Source organism: Anas platyrhynchos, chromosome 1 (assembly GCF_047663525.1).
Source record: "Anas platyrhynchos isolate ZD024472 breed Pekin duck chromosome 1, IASCAAS_PekinDuck_T2T, whole genome shotgun sequence".
In the NCBI taxonomy this organism is placed as follows: Eukaryota; Metazoa; Chordata; class Aves; order Anseriformes; family Anatidae; genus Anas; species Anas platyrhynchos.
In genome coordinates this window covers 72,853,045-72,870,376 of record NC_092587.1, presented here as the reverse complement: position 1 = coordinate 72,870,376, position 17,332 = coordinate 72,853,045, and the positions used below count along the sequence as shown (strand labels likewise).

Here is a 17,332-nt window from a genome sequence, read left to right as displayed (position 1 = left end):
AGTTTTTATATTAAGCAGGGTTTATCTGCGATTATGCGTGACATAGAGCTGAACCTATTCATTAGATACAAAGGAAGCTGTTTGTTTGATTGTGGAGCAATAAAGCTTCCACTTTCTTACCAGGGAGTCAACAACATTATCGTTTGTCACTATAATTCTCTTCCTCTCTATACCAGGCAACAATAGATCTTGCTTGCAAAATGATGGGCAGCAGCTTTACACCCCATCAGCGTCACTAGCAGGGAGCTGTAGGTAGTAGCACTGCACTGTTGACTATTTCCTCCCTCCCATTTCTGGAGCCTTCCATAAATAATGAAATGACAATTCTATAATGCTGGCTGGTACAGTAAACAATAAAATAATGATGCCACCATACCTCTCTGTCAGCAAGCCATTGCAGCTGAGGATTCAGAGAGAACACCTTAAGGCTTGAAATTAGGAGCTGTCACTTCCAGGTCAGCAACTGCAAATGGACACGTCAGCAAAAATAAAGAGTATTTAGTAGTTTACAGAGGAATTTGGAACAGTTTATTCCTTCCCCAAACCCAGTCCATTCTATGAAAATGTCTTTCTAAAATAGTTTTCCACGGATTTTTTTTCCCTCTAAAAGGGAAGATGGCAAAAGCAACTGACATTTCTTTCTAAGCTTTTGGGAAAGCAAAGTTACATAGTAGTGTAACACTGGAATGTGAGAGAGGGAGCACTAATGGAGGAGAGCTGATGTCTGAAAGGCAAACACTGAGTAACGAGCAAGAAAGAGAAGGAAAATACCACAAAATTAAAACATAGATTAGTGATATAAAGAAATGGTCTGAAATAGAACTGCATTTCATTAACTGTCTGAATCACTCACTAAAATTAGTAAGTATTTGGGATTTATATAAAACAATATTTTTCTCCATTGGGGAAATCACAAATTCAGTGTGTATCACACAAAACAAACCAGTCTAATAACACTGGCCATTCTCTCCCGAAATCATCCTTCAGTTCAAGAAAAACATACTGAGTAAAACATTGCAAAGAAGAAATGTTTTGATTGAACCTTAAGTAAAATGTTTTGTTCTAGAAGACAAAATAAAACATGGACAAAATCTGGTATAGGTAAGGTTAAATTTCCAAAGTTAAAACTGTAACTAGAAGGCATTGCCTTCTTCATTTTTCCCTTAAGCTATTCTGGGTTAAGCAAAACTCAGAAAATCACTTGAATCTGAAGTGAAAAATTTCAGCACATAATTTATTGAAGATATTCAGACCATTTATGTTCATGACACCTACAACCTCTCCTGATTTAACCCTTGTACCACTATGTTAGTGCTTTATGCATTCTGGCCTCTAATGTGCCTCATTGGGGTTCCACTTATTTCCTAGGGAGATATTTCTCTGTCTGTATACTTGTTTTTATCAAGGAGTTTTCTTATTTCTTTAATCTATACTCTGTGTTTTTTATTAGATGCATTTGACTACTTCCTAATTTATTTATACCCTTGAGTTATATAAAAAATACCATTTTAATGACTGAAAAAAGCTATCACATTCCTTATTTCATATCTGTGTTTTAATCATTTATCTTCAAAGAAAATGTTTGTGGTGTCAGTAACTCTGTAGTGCTTTTTACTCTGTGAAGTTATATCTAGAGAAGATGTGTTATCTTTCTGCTGTATCAGAGTACCTCACAAATGAAGAACCCAAAACAGACTTTTCTTGGCTGTGTGGTATATAGAGAGTTACCAGCTCACCTTTCTTTCATTGTTCACTGTTGTCTCATGATAACCATTGAATGCAATCTTTTTCTCACACAGTGCACTGCTATCATTTTATACCACAACCTACAATCTCAGTGGGGATGCTCCAAGCACACAACAGTTTTGGTACATAATTCCCCATCTCTACAGTGGAAAGACAGGACAGGATGTGCGACGATATTAAAGTGTTAATCAATGACATCAGCTGTAGTCCTTCCTTGTTAAAGCTAGGAATTTCTTCACCTGTAAAGGTGATTTAATAGGCTGCGGCTTGGCTTCAGTAGACAAATACAAATATATAAATATAAATAGACAAATATAAAAAGACAAATATAAAGCAAACCAAAAAAAACCACCACATTTATAAACTCTAAAATCAGCAGTTACCCTTTGCGCAGAGGATATGTCTGATGAATTCTTCACTCCATCAATAAAATAAATGATGTCAAAAGGAGATGCATGTGAGCTTGCAGTCACTCTCACATCTTTAAAGATGTTAGTGGTGAAGAACACAGTCTTACATATTCACATCCAGCTGGCTAACTTCGATTACAGGTAGCCATTTAAGTGACTTCATGGCTCCTGTCCATCACATCAATAGTTCTGCTGCTATACAGATCTTCCATTCCATTCCTTCTCCTCCAGAGATTAATATGCTGATGGGGTGGCAAAGGCAAATTAAGCTACTTTAAAATATAATTAGAATTTTTAGGTGGCTTTGTTCATTTGACAGAATGAGCACCTCTCTTCTGCACTGCTTTCATTTTATGTACAGTTCTGACAAGGGCTATAAAATTACTTAACATTTTGTGATATGTGCATCATTGTTGACATAACACAATGTAACTAGAGAAGCAATCCGTCTGCAGCACACACCTACCTTTGAGAGTAGTTTGGGAGAGCTTCTCTGTCCTCACATCACCTTCTGCATGCCGTCATGAGAGCAATAACAGAGAAACAAGGAATAGAATGGCTCTCTCAGCTAAAATTATTCAGGTTCTACATCAGATGGAGAGTTTTGCTTTCAACTTCAAAGAAGGGGCAAAGATGAAACATGAGTCTTTCGTAAGCATTCAGTGACGTAAAAGAAAATGTATTTAAATAGGTACATTTTGAGATGACAGACCCACAATTTCAAGGGCAGACTTTTCATGTGCTTCATTATCAGTGTACCTCTGTAGGAAACTACCCTTTCAATCAATCACTTTTTTTTTTTTAGACATCTGTGAATGACAAAGTTTACATCAATACAATTCAAATGCAGTTCTATTAGAGTATGCAAAGTACCAGGCAGGCTATGCATTTCCAATTAATGCTGATTTTTGCTAGAGGATGAGCACTGAAGTCCAATATCTGCCTTATAAAGTCTCATTCCTACCATACAAACTTGTATCTTTGTGGCTTAGAAAAAGAATAGGAGAAAAGATGTTTTGAAAGTAGGATGCACTGTCAGAGAGACCCTTATTTTTCATTGTAAACAAGAGTCTGCAGGGATAGTTAAGGATTTATGAACTTGTTTCCATCTAAGTAAAAAAAAAACTAACAAACATATTGCCTAAGTAGTTGTCTCTGTCTCCTAGTTTTGCTTTGGAGGTTTTGAATGTGACTTTGCCTTTAGTGTAAGACAATGAAAAGAGATAAAAATACATACTTTCAGAAATTTCCTATAACCTACATCAAAAGCAGTTGCAAGAAAAGCAACTTCATTTCTTATTTATAAAAGGTAGCTACATGTAAGAGGAAGGAAAAGAGAAAATGAAAGGGAAAAAGACAACAGAGAGGCATCTTCCTCTCAGAGCAAGCTGCCAGAGATGGATATCATGGCAAGAATGATGCTTATCAGTTTTTCCTGAATCAGCCACTTTTCAACCTTATATATCACCTGCAGATAAATTACACAGAAGAAAACAGGAGCTGTTTATTTCTTTAATATAATATAACACTGTTATTGGGATGAAAACTTTTCAGTTAAGTTTCTTTTCCAACAAAATAGTTGTTTATTTTGAATGGAAATTCCACTTGTATCTAAATAGTGCAAACTTAGATTTTCAGCATTTCTAAATGGAAAACTGAGGCTGTGCAAAACCATTATGCAACCCAAATTCCCGGTACTTGGATGTTGTGAAATTATTTTTATTGGTTCAGACAAATTTATTTCCAGTGATGACTTCTATAGAAATGGCGACACCAATATAAGCTGGTAATATGGACATTTATTCAAGCATAAAGGTATGCTGGCTTTGACATTTGCTAGAATTTGCAAAATTTGCTAGAATTTGCAAAATTTCCTCACTAGAAATAATGATAATTCCTGTACTGAATAGTAGTGTAACAGCTGCCCACATACAAAAGGAAGATGATGAAGAAAGGTCTACTTGTACAAGTCTTTAAGTGAATTAAAAAAAAATAAATCCATACAAATATTTCAAGAATGTATTCACAAACCTTCTAAATGCTTAACTGCTGGTAAGACATGCTTCAAGGACTTTTGGGCTGCTTTTATGTTTAGGATTAAAATAAGGAGTGGCCAACCTGGCTAATGCTACAAGCTTCATGTCAAAATCACTGTGCCACTACAAGCCACAAGACATCAGACACAAACATGGCCACGAAACCAAGAGAAAGGAACAACTCTGAAAGGGTTCACTTTCTAGCTGATGCTACATCCTCAACAGTCTCACCTCCCCAGTGTGGGATAACTCCTCAGGAGCAATGAAGTTGGGCAGCAGCTCTGCATCCACACATCTCTGAGACACAGTGCCAGTCAGTGAGGTGCACATGAGCCACAAAAGGCGCATGAGCCACAGGCTAGTCAGCCCTCCTTTAAATAGAAGGACAGACTTCACAAGACCAAGACGACCATCAAAATGCCAGAGGAGCTGTGAATAGACAAAAAACAGAGAAAAAGGTGAGGGGGGCAATAGTTTCATTGTCAATATGAAACTATTCCTGTAATTGTGCAAAAGATTGGATTTGCATTAAAAATAAAAACATGCTTTTTCCTTGTAATTATTACTGAACTTTTTCAGGTCATACAGGCTGGAGACAGAAAATGAGTTCTCATGGATGAAAAAGGGTAAATACCATGACTGGCTGAGGGAAAAGAAATCAGTGGGAAATATTAGGCAGGAAAATAATTGTTTGAAGAGAGAACTGGGAACCAGAAACAGGATGGCATACAGCTGAAAGAAAAAAAAAAGTGGACATTATGTTTTATCATTTTGTGGGCCTTGTTTTTTTGTTATTTAATTATTCATTTATTATTTGCAGCCTGACAATTCAGGTGATATTACCTCAGCTGTTTGGCTTCAGTATTAGCTAACACATTTGCCATGAGTTTTTCTTGCAGTGGCTTGAACAATTCTATTTTGAGATCACAATGCCCCATGCAGTACCTGAGCAGTCTTCAATAATTTGCCTTCTTCTGCAACCCAGCCATCTCTCTTTCTTCTTTGAAGCAAATATGCTCCAACCCTCCTTGTGCTGAATGTTGGCCTCCTCATGTGCTTCATGAGCTACGAATTGCATTTCTTCTAATCTGTTGAGCTCCTCCTAATCCTAACTGTGAATCAAAAGATGTTTGCCAGCAATATGATACATTCTTTTGAACTGGCTTTACCAAATGCAAAATTCTACTGTCTGTGGGTCCAAATATGCTAAACTTCCTTTCATGAGTCAGAGCTATGACTAAATTAGATGAGCAGAACTGAAGAGGTTAGGCTTGAGGCAAAGCATTTACAACCCCAAATCTTTGGAGAGAAGGATAAAAGGGAAAAGGGTGAGTGCTGGAGGGAGTCATTTAAAATAAATGCTTTAAATTGGTATGGAAAACAAGAGAAAACACAGAAGCAAAAAGTGTCAGAATAAGTTTTAATATTCTGCAAGGAGTACTAGACAGTAGAAGTTGATTTAGGAAAACGTTGAATTTAATTTGATTTTCTGCCCAGTACATTTCCATATGTCATTTAAGTTAAGTTCTCATATGGCTGATAAATGAACTGATAAATGACACTTGAATTGTCAGGCTGGATCAGATTAGTAGCCCATCTCATTCAGTGTCCTGTCTCCAAGCAAATTTTAAGCATGCTGAAAAGCACAAAAAGGAGAGAGACTTTCAGATTACTCATGCTACAAATAACCTAAGTGGAACAACTGTGTGAGCATTGATATTCTTTCATCAAAAAGAATAGTATGGAGCAGAGCTGCCCAACCTTAAATCCACTGATAAATATACACAAGCTCATGGCAGGGAATTCATTACATTCAGCCTGGGACCCAGGCACTAATTCCCTCAATTCTTCATTTTCCCATGGTCAATAAGTACTGCTGCCAAGCACCCAACACGAATTTTTGTTTATTCATGGAAGCTACCCTTTTTGCCCTGACTTGTAAATATTCTTTACAGGAGTGAACAATAAGTGAAGCATGTTCATTCTGAGAGGATCTCCAGATCTCTGCTTCCTTACAATGAAAAAATGCCCTACTGCCCTCAGACCAGAAATCTGCCCCCAGCAGTGCTGGAGCCATTTTGCAAAAGGCAATTAATTACACCCTCTAATCAACACCATCATGTTTCTCTTGTGATTGTAGGACAAAAGGAAAACCTAGTGCTAGCAAGCAAAAGCCATACCTGCTGTCTTTATGTGCCTGTCCTCAAAACATATATATTTCACGGTCCACCACACACTGCCTGGCAATTTGTTCTAACATCAAAAAAAAGGATCAAAGGTGGATCAAAAGGTTACAATTAGCTCAACAGATGGATGCTCTCATGACTGTTTTACAGGTGGAACTCAGCAGCTTCTGCTGACTTCCTCCTATTCAGTGTTAAATCTGCTGGAGAGGTAAGACAGGCTAAGGTAAGTGCTGCTGGGGATTGCGGATCTTCCTGTCAGGAGAATTGTATCATTTAATTCAGGTATCTTCTGGTGCAATTCTAAGAAGGAGATGCTGAAACACTGAAAGCAGAAGCTTCTAATGTAAGGAATTTGGACAAATAAATAAATTTAGGCAATGTGAACGATTCTCCATTGAGAATGTTTTTGCCTAGCCTTCCAACCAGAGCTAAGCAAAAAGTGTCCTTCTCAACTCATGAAAATGAGGTTTACATAAGAGTGTTATTCAACAGCAAGTTGAAACAAGGAACTTCTATCACGAGAAGGAAGGGAAGAAAGCCAGTAGAGCAAACAGTTACAGTTAGGTTGCTAACATACTTGTACATGTCTCATTCCCTTCCAAATGTGTAATTTAGACCAGGGATCCTTCATACCTCAGCTGAGCGCTCTAGACATCTAATTAATTGTTTTGACAGGAGACTGATGCTCTCAGTTTGGCCATAAACAGAAATTTTCCTTGATGTTAATCATAATTGTCTAAGTTTCCTCACTGTTCTGACACACTGTTCTGTTTTGACTTATTACAAATAAGCTTTTAAAATATCATCTCTTCTAAGTATCAAATTAGTGCCAAAAGTTATAAATTAAAGCTTTTCAATAGAGAAAAATAAGCAGAAAAGTGCTTCCTACAAACCCACTTATAGCTATTTTTGAAGAAAGGATCATGTACAAGAAGAGCTTCTTCTCTGACTAGCATAGCTGTTCCAGTGGAATGCTTCAAAAACTGATGAAAACTGTCCAGGGTCCTGCTTGAACAAGTATTTTTGTGACAAGTACATTTGTGACACATATACTTTATGGACAAGTATATTTGTGCAATAAATGCACTAACAAGTTTGTTTTCCTTATTAGTATTTTTTTTATATTTGTTAATATTATAATGTTATTATAATGTTAATATTTGTTATTTAGTAATTGCCATTACTAAATCATTTCCTAGTCCTTTAGACCAGATATAATAACACAGCCTCTCACTTAGGAAGATTGTTATTGGGCACATGCATTCAACATCACACACAGTTAGATGTGCTCAAATATCTTGCTAACTAGTATGCAGTGTCAGAGCCCATGCTATTTGTGAGGAGTTTCCTAACGTTCACATATGAAATTCTCTGAACATGCTTTAAAAACCCCCTAAGTGCTCTCTTTGACAGTTCATTGCCCCAGAAGGCAACATTAAGTTGTATATGCTGGGTCAGTTTTTATCACTGGTATACTCATCTCCAAAGCAGGCTGTCCAAAGAGCATCCTTATTGTTTTCAGCAGGAAAAACAAAAAAGCAAATCAAATGTAGATAGAGCTCACAGCCTGAAGAACAAAGCCTTTACCAGCCTGGAGAGATCTATCTGCCTAAGCCACAGTCACAGTTTTGGGAGTGTCAGAGTCATCTCTGTAAGCTACGAACAGCCCTGTAGCTGAAGATGATATTCTGGAAAATAACGATACAGAAATATCCACTGCTTTTAGTAAGAAAACATGAACACACAGACAGCCATAGTTCATTCCTGTGAAATTGAACAATGATGTGAGAGTCCTTGTCATTTGGAGAAATCAATTTTAGGAAACTTATCACCATTGATCAGGATAGGTGAATCCTGGAACACCCCCAATTCCACAAAATCAACCACAAAATCAACAGCTCGACAGAATTAAGCCTCTCTGAAGGATGCAGACAATTCGTAAAGCTACAATAGATGTTTGCGCAGGCAGGGTGAGCAGGGAGGGTCCCTTGCCACTCTTCCACAGCGGTCTTTCCCACCTGTACTTGTAACCTGCTTGCGAAGCGCCTGGCCATGGTATCAACCAGGCAGAAAACCATGGCCTCCGCATCTCTTGCGGCCTCTCCAGCCACAGTCACCAATGTGGCTACTTAGATGGAGAGCTTGGGGAAACACACTGCCGTCCAGGTCTTGGACTGCAGGATGTGCCCGAGTCTCCTGTCTATATCCGACAGCAGCAGCGAGGGGTATGCCTGTGGGAGGTGTGCCCAGGTTGAAGAGCTGCTCAAACAGGTAGTGGAGCTTCGGGAGGAGGTGAGCAGGCTCAGGAGCATCAGGGAGTCAGAGAGGGAGATTGACTGGTGGAGGTGTACTCTGCCCTCTCTGAGACAGACTCAGGAGCCTGCCGCAGCACAAGTGTCTCCTGCCACGCAGAAGACAAAAGTTCCCCCATCCCACCAGGCAGCAGGAGGAGACCTAGGCCAAGGCGGGGAATAGAGGCAGGTTCCTGTTCAGGGTGGTAGGCGAGCCCTGTTCCTGCCCACCTCACCTTCCCATCTACCCTTATGTAACAGGTACGAGGGTCTAGAACACGACAGTCAGAACAATGAAGTAGACGAAAGCCTGTCCCAGTTGGAGAGGGTGCCTAAGGCAAGGCAACCTACCCCCGCATTGCTACATCGTCTGTCAAGAAAGACAGAAGGGTTATTGTCATGGGGGACTCCCTTTTGAAAGGGACAGAGGGCCCGATATGCCGACTGGACCCAACCAACAGGGAAGTCTGTTGTCTCCCGGGGCTTGGATGAGAGACTTAGCTAAGAAAGTCAAGTGCCTGGTATGGCCCACTGACTACTACCCGCTACTGGTCTTTCAGGCTGGTAATGACGAGGTAGCAACGAGAAGTCCGAGAGCGATCAAAAGGGACTTTAGGGCTTTGGGGCAACTACTTAAAGGATCAGGGGCACAGGTTGTGTTTGCCTCTGTCGTTCCGATAGGGGGATTGATGCTGATAAGTGGGCTCACCACAGTAGGATGTGGCTTCGGGACTGGTGCGACCAACCTTCAGGTTTTTTGATCATGGGAAGGTCCACGTGACGCCAGGCCTGCTGTCACCAGATGAGATGCGCCTCTCTCAGATAGGGGTAAGGATTTTGGCTCAGGAGCTGGCAGGGCTGATAGACAGGGCTTTAAACTAGAGTGGAAGGGGGAAGGGGATAAAACCAGGCATGCCAGTGATGACCTAAGGGATGGTGCGCTAGAATCAGAGGGACTGTGTGCCAGTGAGGTCCTTTGGTCAGCTCCACGAGGTGCTGTGTGTAAGGAAGCCTATTTGAAGTGCTTCTACACAAACGCACACAGTATGAGGAATAAAATGGACGAGCTAGAAGTCTTGGCCCAGTCCCACAGCTACGACATCATCAGCATAAGCGAAACCTGGTGGGATGAGTCCTGTGGCTGGTGTGCTGCAATAGATGGTTACAGGCTCTTCAGGAGGGACAGGCAGGGTAGGTGAGGTGGCGGGGTGGCGATGTATGCAAAGTATGGGCTGGACTGCGTGGAACTTTAAGTTGGGGATGGCAAAATTGAGAGCCTCTGGGTAAAGATTAAGGAAAAAACAAATAAAGGGGTGTCACAGTGGGAATCTATTATAGACCACCTGGCCAGGACGACAACGCTGACGAATTGTTCTTTGCAGAACTATGAGATGCTTCAAGATCAACTCCCCTTGTCCTTACAGGGGATTTCAACTTGCCAGACATCAACTGGGATCACCACATGGCTGACATGAGGAAGTCCAGGAGGTTCATAAAGCACCTAGATGATAACTTCTTGGTGCAGGTGCTAAGGGAGCCAACTAGGAAAGGTGCCATCCTTGATCTGCTGCTGGAAAACATAGAGGGTCTTTTGGGAGACACGGCAATTGGCAGCAGTCTCGGTCATAGTGACCATGAAGTGGTTGAGTTTAGAATTTATGGTGACAGAAGGAAAACTGCCACCAAAACTTCAGCCCTGGATATGGGGAAAGCAGACTTCAGGCTGCTCAGGGAACTAGTCAGCAAGGTCCCCTGGGAAACTTCTTTTGAAGGCATTGGTGTCCATCAGTGCTGGTTTTTAAGCACTGCCTCCTAAAGGCACAAGATCAGGCGATTCCAAAATATCAGAAGTCAGGCAGGCAGGGCAGAAGGCCGGCCTGGCTGACCAGGGATCTTCTACTGGAGCCAAACATAAAGAAAATGTATGGCTGCTGGAAGGAGGGTCAGGCAACGAGGAAGGAATACAGGGATGCTGTTCATGTTTGTAGGGAGAAAATTCATGGGGCCAAAGCCCAACTAGAGTTGAAGCTGGTCCTGTCTGTGGGAGACAATAAAAAAGTTTTTTTTAGATAAGTGAACAGAAAAAGGAGGACCAAAGAAAACATAAGTCACTACCTGATGGGGAAGGTCTCCTCAGAGACAAGGACATAGGCAAAGCAGAGACGTTTAATGCCTTCTTCACCTCTGTCTTCAGTGCTAATGATGGGCTTTGGGACCCTGGGTGCCCTGAGCGGGAGGACCATGACGATGGGAATGACAAACTCCCAACTGTCCCTGAACGTGTGCGGGATTTGCTGCTCTGCCTGGATCCATACAAGTCCATGGGTCTGGATGGGATTCATCCTAGGGTGCTTAAAGAGCTGGCTGATGCCATCACAGGACCTCTCTCAATTATTTTTCAATGATCTTGGGAATCTGGAGAGGTCCCAGTAGACTGGAAGCTGGCAAATGTTGTCCCAATTTTCTAGAAGGGCAAGAAAGAAGACACCAGCAGTTACAGGCCTGTCAGTCTCATGTCAGTACCTGGTAAAATTATGGACAAGATGATTCTTGAAATTACTGAAGCACACCTGGGGGACAATGTGGTCATTCGTCCCAGCCAACATGCGTTCATGAGGGGCAGGTCCCGCCTAACAAATTTGATTTCCTTTTATGATAAGATCACCCATCAAGTTGATCAATTGATCGACCAGCTGATGTGATCTTTTTGGACTTCAGCAAAGCTTTTGACACAGTTTCCCATAGGATCCTACTGGACAAAATGTCCAGCATAGAACTTAACAAAAACATCACATGATGGGTGAGCAGTTGGCTTACAAGCAGGGCTCAAAGGGTTGTGGTAAATGGGGCCGCATCTGGCTGGTGGACGGTCACTAGTGGGGTCCCTCAAGGCTCCATTTTAGGGCCAGTCCTCTTCAATGTTTTTATAAATGATTTGGATGTAGGAGTAGAAGGTGTTCTGAGCAAATTTGCTGACAACACCGAACTTGGAGTAGTTGTGGGCTCTGATGAGGGTGGAAAGGCCTTGCAGAGAGATCTGGACAGATTGGAGAGCTGGGCAATCACCAACCACATGAAGTTTAACAAGAGCAAGTGCTGGTCCTGCACCTGGGATGGGGCAACCCTGGCTATAGGTACAGGCTGGGTGATGAGACGCTGGAGAGCAGCCTCAAAGAGAAGGATCTGGGGGTTGTGGTTGACAGCAAGTTGAATATGAGCCAGCAGTGTGCCCTGGCAGCCAGGAGGGCCAACCATATCCTGGGATGCATCAAGCATGGCATCGCTAGTTGGTCGAGGGAGGTGATTGTCCCGCTCTACTCTGCACTGGTGTGGCCTCACCTTGAGTACTGTGTGCAGTTCTGGGCACCACAGCACAAGAAGGACATTAAACTGTTGGAGAGTGTCCAGAGGAGGGTGACAAAGATGGTGAAAGGCCTAGAGTGGAAGATGTATGAGGAGCGGCTGAGGTCACTGGGCCTGTTCAGCCTGGAGAAGAGGAAGGTGAGGGGGGACCTCATCATGGTCTACAACTTCCTCACAAGGGGGAGTGGAGAGGCTGGTGACCTATTCTCTTTAGGCACCAGTGATAGGACCCTCTGGAATAGTGTTAAGATGAGGCAGGGGAGGTTTAGGTTGGACATCAGGAAAAGGTTCTTCATCAAGAGGTTAGCTGCACACTGGAACAGGCCCCCCAGGGAAGTAGTCACTGCACCAAGCCTGTCTGAATTTAAAAAGCGATTGGACTGTGCACTTAGTCACATGGTCTAAAATTTTGTGTAGACCTGTGTGTTGCCAGGAGTTGGACTCAATGATCCTTACGGGTCCCTTCCAACTCAGAATATTCTATGTTTCTATGATTCTATGAAGCTGTGTCAGGGAAAATAGAGAGAAACTGTTTATGTAAAATATATACTAGTTAAACGACATAAGATTAAGGCTGAATAACATCACTACATATTAGTTGTCCATAGATGCAAACATAGAGAAGTTTGTCCATCCACAGAACCACTGAGTCTGTTGAGCTTAAATCTGAAACTGAGTACCTAACATTCTGCAATTTGTTATCTAATCTTCAAAAGAAATGATTTTTACTTAAATACCTTTAGTACTTAAGCACTTGTACAGAACATTGGTGAAGAGGCTGCCAGCCTGCAATCCCAGCATATGGGCTTAAAAACTGTATGTTTTTGTCTCCTCAAATATGACAGCATACTAAGCAGCTTGCTTATTATTTCCATGTTGCGACTGAAACTATCAGACCAAAAACCTCACACCTCAACCTCTGCAGCATGGTTAAGAAATCTTGTCTCTGCTCTCCAATTTACAAAATGTATTGTCCAGCCTTTAATGAGAAAAAGATGTCTTTTCAGGTTCAGAAACCAAGTCTATGTCTTCACTGATAATTTAGTAAATAAGAAATTGGCAGAGTCTATGCAATTTTTAGACTGACATTCATAACTTTTGTATGCACCTTTCCTGAGGATGTGCAGCACCTGACCAGGTTGTTAACACCTCTAAAAAAAAAAAAGAGGGCTGCAAAGGAAGGACTTATTTGGCATAAAATAGCTCCTTTGTGCCTCCCCTCAGTTTAAGGTGAAGGAAAGACCATCTTCAGAACAGAGCATGCAGCAGACAGAAGAGCACAGAAAAGCAGAGCTCTGCTCTCTCTGTTACTTTGCAGGCAAAGGATGCCTCGCACTGCCATGAAGCCCCAATTTGCACTCGCCTTATTGCATCTTCCCAGCCTACTCCAGTGGAGCTCAGCATAGCATCAGACCAGTGGTTTGCCTGGGATCAGTCTGCACATCAAGCTGATAAGCCAAGAAAATAAGCATGACAAGAAATCTGGTAGATCAGAGGGATAGCAAAGAAAGCAGTTGAGGCCCTGGGGAAAAAAATAAGTAGAAAGAAAGGATCAGCAGTAAAAATAAAATTAAAAAAAAAAAGTAAGAAGGAAGCAAACATGCAAAGGAAAGAGAAGGTGGATAAAGAAAATGGAAGAAAAAGAGGAAAAAGTGAGCATATCTTCAGTATAGAAAAGGTGGAAAAACGAAGGAAAAGAAAGATGACTAAAGCAAGGGAAAGCAATGTAGAAGTGTGATGTGCTGGGGAAAGATGAGGGAGAAAAGAAGGGAGAATTAATGTATTTAAATATATCAGCAAGGAAGAAAATCTGCAAGACTTTCATAAGACATTCCCTATCCTATAAATAATACCTCATAAATATTTTAAGAGCCTTTCCAAATGTGAATAGAGATATAAATTAAAGATAAAATAAAGGAAAAGAAAATGGGTAAGATACAGAAAGAAAAAAAAAAAAGATTCAAGCATTACATGAGAGCATATTGGGGGGAGGGGGGGGAAAGAAGGTACTCTCCTTTCCTTATAGGTTAAAAATTATGTTTAGCACCACTTTGATTTTTGACTACTGGGAGTCTTTAGTTAGGACAGGAGCCAGCAGATGTAGACTACTACCATGCCATGACTGCAATGATAGCTGCCCTTGATCCACAGCATGTTGTATGCTGCAGGAAAAAGAAAGAAATATAGAAAAAAAAGAAAATGCTCATGTTGGAATGGTCAAATCTTGTTCCTTCATCCCCATACAAGATTTAGTTTTGTATTACTTAGTGATTAATGGTAAATTACATCCCTGTACACAAAACCACAATAGAACAGACTGTTCTGTAACTATTGCTGTGTTCTAACTTAATTCTGAACAAGTTGCACATGTTTAGGCAGACACAAGCCTCGCGTGGTCATAGTTCATAAAGGAATGCTGAACATAGCACAGACCAGCAACAGGGAGCAGATTCCTTCAGAAGTAATCCCTGTTTACATGCAACCATGAAGCTAAGAGAGATAAACAGCTTTATTTTAATCAGGAAACATTAAAAGTATAGACAGAGTAGACATACTTTATTAGACAGATAAATCCTTCTGATGAATCCCCGAGACTGAGAATCCCATTACTGAAAGAACAGTAAGAAAGAAAGAACTGAAATCACATTACTGAATAGGTCCTTGCTGCTAATGGTGCAGCATTTGTCCAAAATCTAGTCTCCATTTTGATGCTTACAGGAGATCTACTGCACAAACTTTTGGCACCAAAGAGATTGTGGGAACTATGCCAACATTTTAGTTGTCTAGAAGGCAGCTTTTTCAGACTGGTCAGAATTGGGCTCCAAGTGATATAAGTACACTTATTTTTTTCTGAATATTTTGATTCACTGGAATAGCAACTCATGGAAAACATTGGATTTGATGCATTTTCTGTGTTATTTTCTTTTTTTCTTTTTTTTTTTTTTTTAGGATTGGGAGATTGCAACATGCTGTCATTTTTAAGTGAAAAGGTTCCTGTTTTTCCATTTCAAGTGATGTGTTGGGTTTTTGTTTGAGATATAAGTTGATCTATAATAGAAAATACTAAAGAATCAAACTCTTAAGTTTTCTGCACAAGAGATTTCCATTAACATGGTTATTCTTTCCACGTCTTCCCAGTTAATTTTGGTTTCTGAAAATTTTACAGTCTGGGAGGAACTCTTCCACATAAAGGGGAAAATATTTCTGTGCTGGCTTTAGCAATCCTTCAGGAAGACAAGGGAATTCAGCACCCACTGTTACAGAATCAGTGGCCCACATATCCCACAGCTGAGCTTCCTATCGCTCATGTTTTAAAACTGTTTCACAATAGCCCGAAGGAAATCTTGCAGTGAAAGCAAACCCCCATGAACTAGAGGCACAGAAGCATTTGTGCAGAGCTCCCTGCGTCTCCCTACCCACCCAGCTGCGAGCAGGCAGGTCACTGCAAGATGCTGCCCTTGTATTTACATGGGTTTTGCTGCTCCTACAGGCTGAAATTCAGACCTCTCCTTTCCAATCTCGCAGTGTCTGCACTGAGCATGGCTTTTGTTGACCAGAGGGTTTTGGCCCATGGAAAAGAAATGAAAAACTGAAGCTGGCATTTGGATGGCAGACAAAAGGAACACTTGGTGCTGCTCTAAAAGCATGAGACCTTCGAAGTATTTCAGCGTTTTTTAATGGCTTTGTGAGTTTGAACTTCAAAACAAGCATTCAAACTAAGGATGAAGATAAGCAAGTAGGAAATCTCACCCTGGGCTTATTCTGGTGCACTTACTCCTACTTGCATGCCTCAAACACCTCATACGGGCCATTGCCAGGCCGGCTAACAGGGCTGCAGGACCTTCACTCTGACCCATTCTAGCATACCTTTCCCCAAACACTGCAGATTAAATACACAAAAATATTTACACCACCATCTACATAAGGTACCCTAAGGTAGGCTCTATGTATGTAACAAAAGCATACCAGCTCAGCGGCAGGTTGAACAGTCTGAGATCGGCACCGACGCAGTCCCATGCTGCAGCGGGGCTGGGGATGGTGGCAGACGGCGGTTCTCCTGCGTGGAGGTACTCGAGGTACCCGAGGGAGCCGCCAGGAGCCGGCAGCCCTCATGAGGGCGGCTGACTGGGCGCGAGCGGCGCCTGCAGCCCCCTGCCGTACAAAGGCAGCCCCTGGGGAGCGCAGCCAACAGGGCGGGCAGGGAGGGTTGAGTATCCCTCCCCACTCCACAGACTGGCTTACCTACCGGCTGCCACCCACCCAGCCAGCAAACCCAGCCATGATCACCACCAGGCGGCAAGCGCTCGCTAGGAAACCTGTGGCGATCCAGACCGCGCGCCTGCCCAAAGATGCAGCTGTTCAGGTCTCTGGCTGAAGGGAGTGCTTCAGCGTGTCGCTGCCAGTGGTGTGTCACAGAGATACTGCCTGCGTGAGGTACGAGTGGGGGGAGTATCTGATAAGCCTGGTGGCTGAGCTTGAGGAGGAGGTGGAGAGATTAACGACCATCAAGGAGTGTGAGCAGAAGTCAGACTGCCAGAGTCATTCCCTGCCATGCCTAAGAGAAAGGCACTGGGGTTACACACCCCAAATAGTGGTGGACCCCCTGCCCTGTCACTGTCGGGCAGAGGGAGGTGACCTGAGAGAGGAGAGGAATTGAAACAGGTCCCTGCTAAGCATCTCAGGTGAGCCCCCTCCCTAGCCACCTCACCTACCCACGTGCCCTTACGCAATAGGTTTGAGGCCCTGGAGCTTGAGGGACAGTGTGATGAGGATGTGGGGGAAAGGCTAGGGCAAGGAATTCGACTCCACACCTCAAGACTTCCTCCAACAAGAAGGAAAGAAGGATAATGGTTGTAGGCAACTCCCTTCTGAGGGGAACAGAGGGCCCCATATGTCAGCCAGAATATATATAGTGAATTCTTACTGCCTATCTGGCGCCTGGGTCAGGGACATTACCAGGAAACTGAGACTTGGTTCACCCCTCCGATTATTACCCCTTAGTGATAGGTCAGGCTGGCAGCAATGAAATTGCTGAGAGAAGCCTGCAGGCTATCAAAAGGGGCTTCAGGGGATTGTGGCAGTTACTGGAGTGAGTGGGTGCTCAGGTGGTGTTTTCCTCTGTCCCTTCTGTGTAAGGAGGGATATTGAGTGGACCTGGAAGACCCAGATGATTAACACATGCCTGGGAGGCTGGTGCTGTCACAGGAATTTTGTTTATTTGACCATGGGAAGGTTTACTTGGTGCCTTGGCATGATGGCTGCCGATGGGTCCCACCTGTCCCAAACTTTTGGGACCCTCA

General features: G+C 42.4%; 1 long non-coding RNA gene across 11 annotated transcripts in view; it reads right to left on the bottom strand.

Moving 5' to 3' along the window:
- The window catches only part of LOC106019940 (uncharacterized), an 80,401-nt gene extending 63,950 nt beyond the window's left edge, over positions 1–16,451 (bottom strand). For 4 of the 11 annotated variants that reach the window (XR_011810858.1, XR_011810854.1, XR_005262870.2 and 1 more), the window contains exons 1-3: positions 15,999–16,248; positions 2,130–4,621; positions 377–463 (exon numbers count right to left, since the gene is read on the bottom strand). This is a non-coding gene — a long non-coding RNA (uncharacterized lncRNA). Of the gene's footprint in view, positions 1–376; positions 464–2,129; positions 4,622–5,137; positions 10,708–10,784; positions 11,134–15,998 lie in introns of all 11 variants that reach the window. The other 7 variants (XR_011810857.1, XR_011810860.1, XR_011810859.1 and 4 more) reach the window with 7 other exon arrangements.
- Between the last annotated feature and the right edge of the window lie 881 nt (positions 16,452–17,332).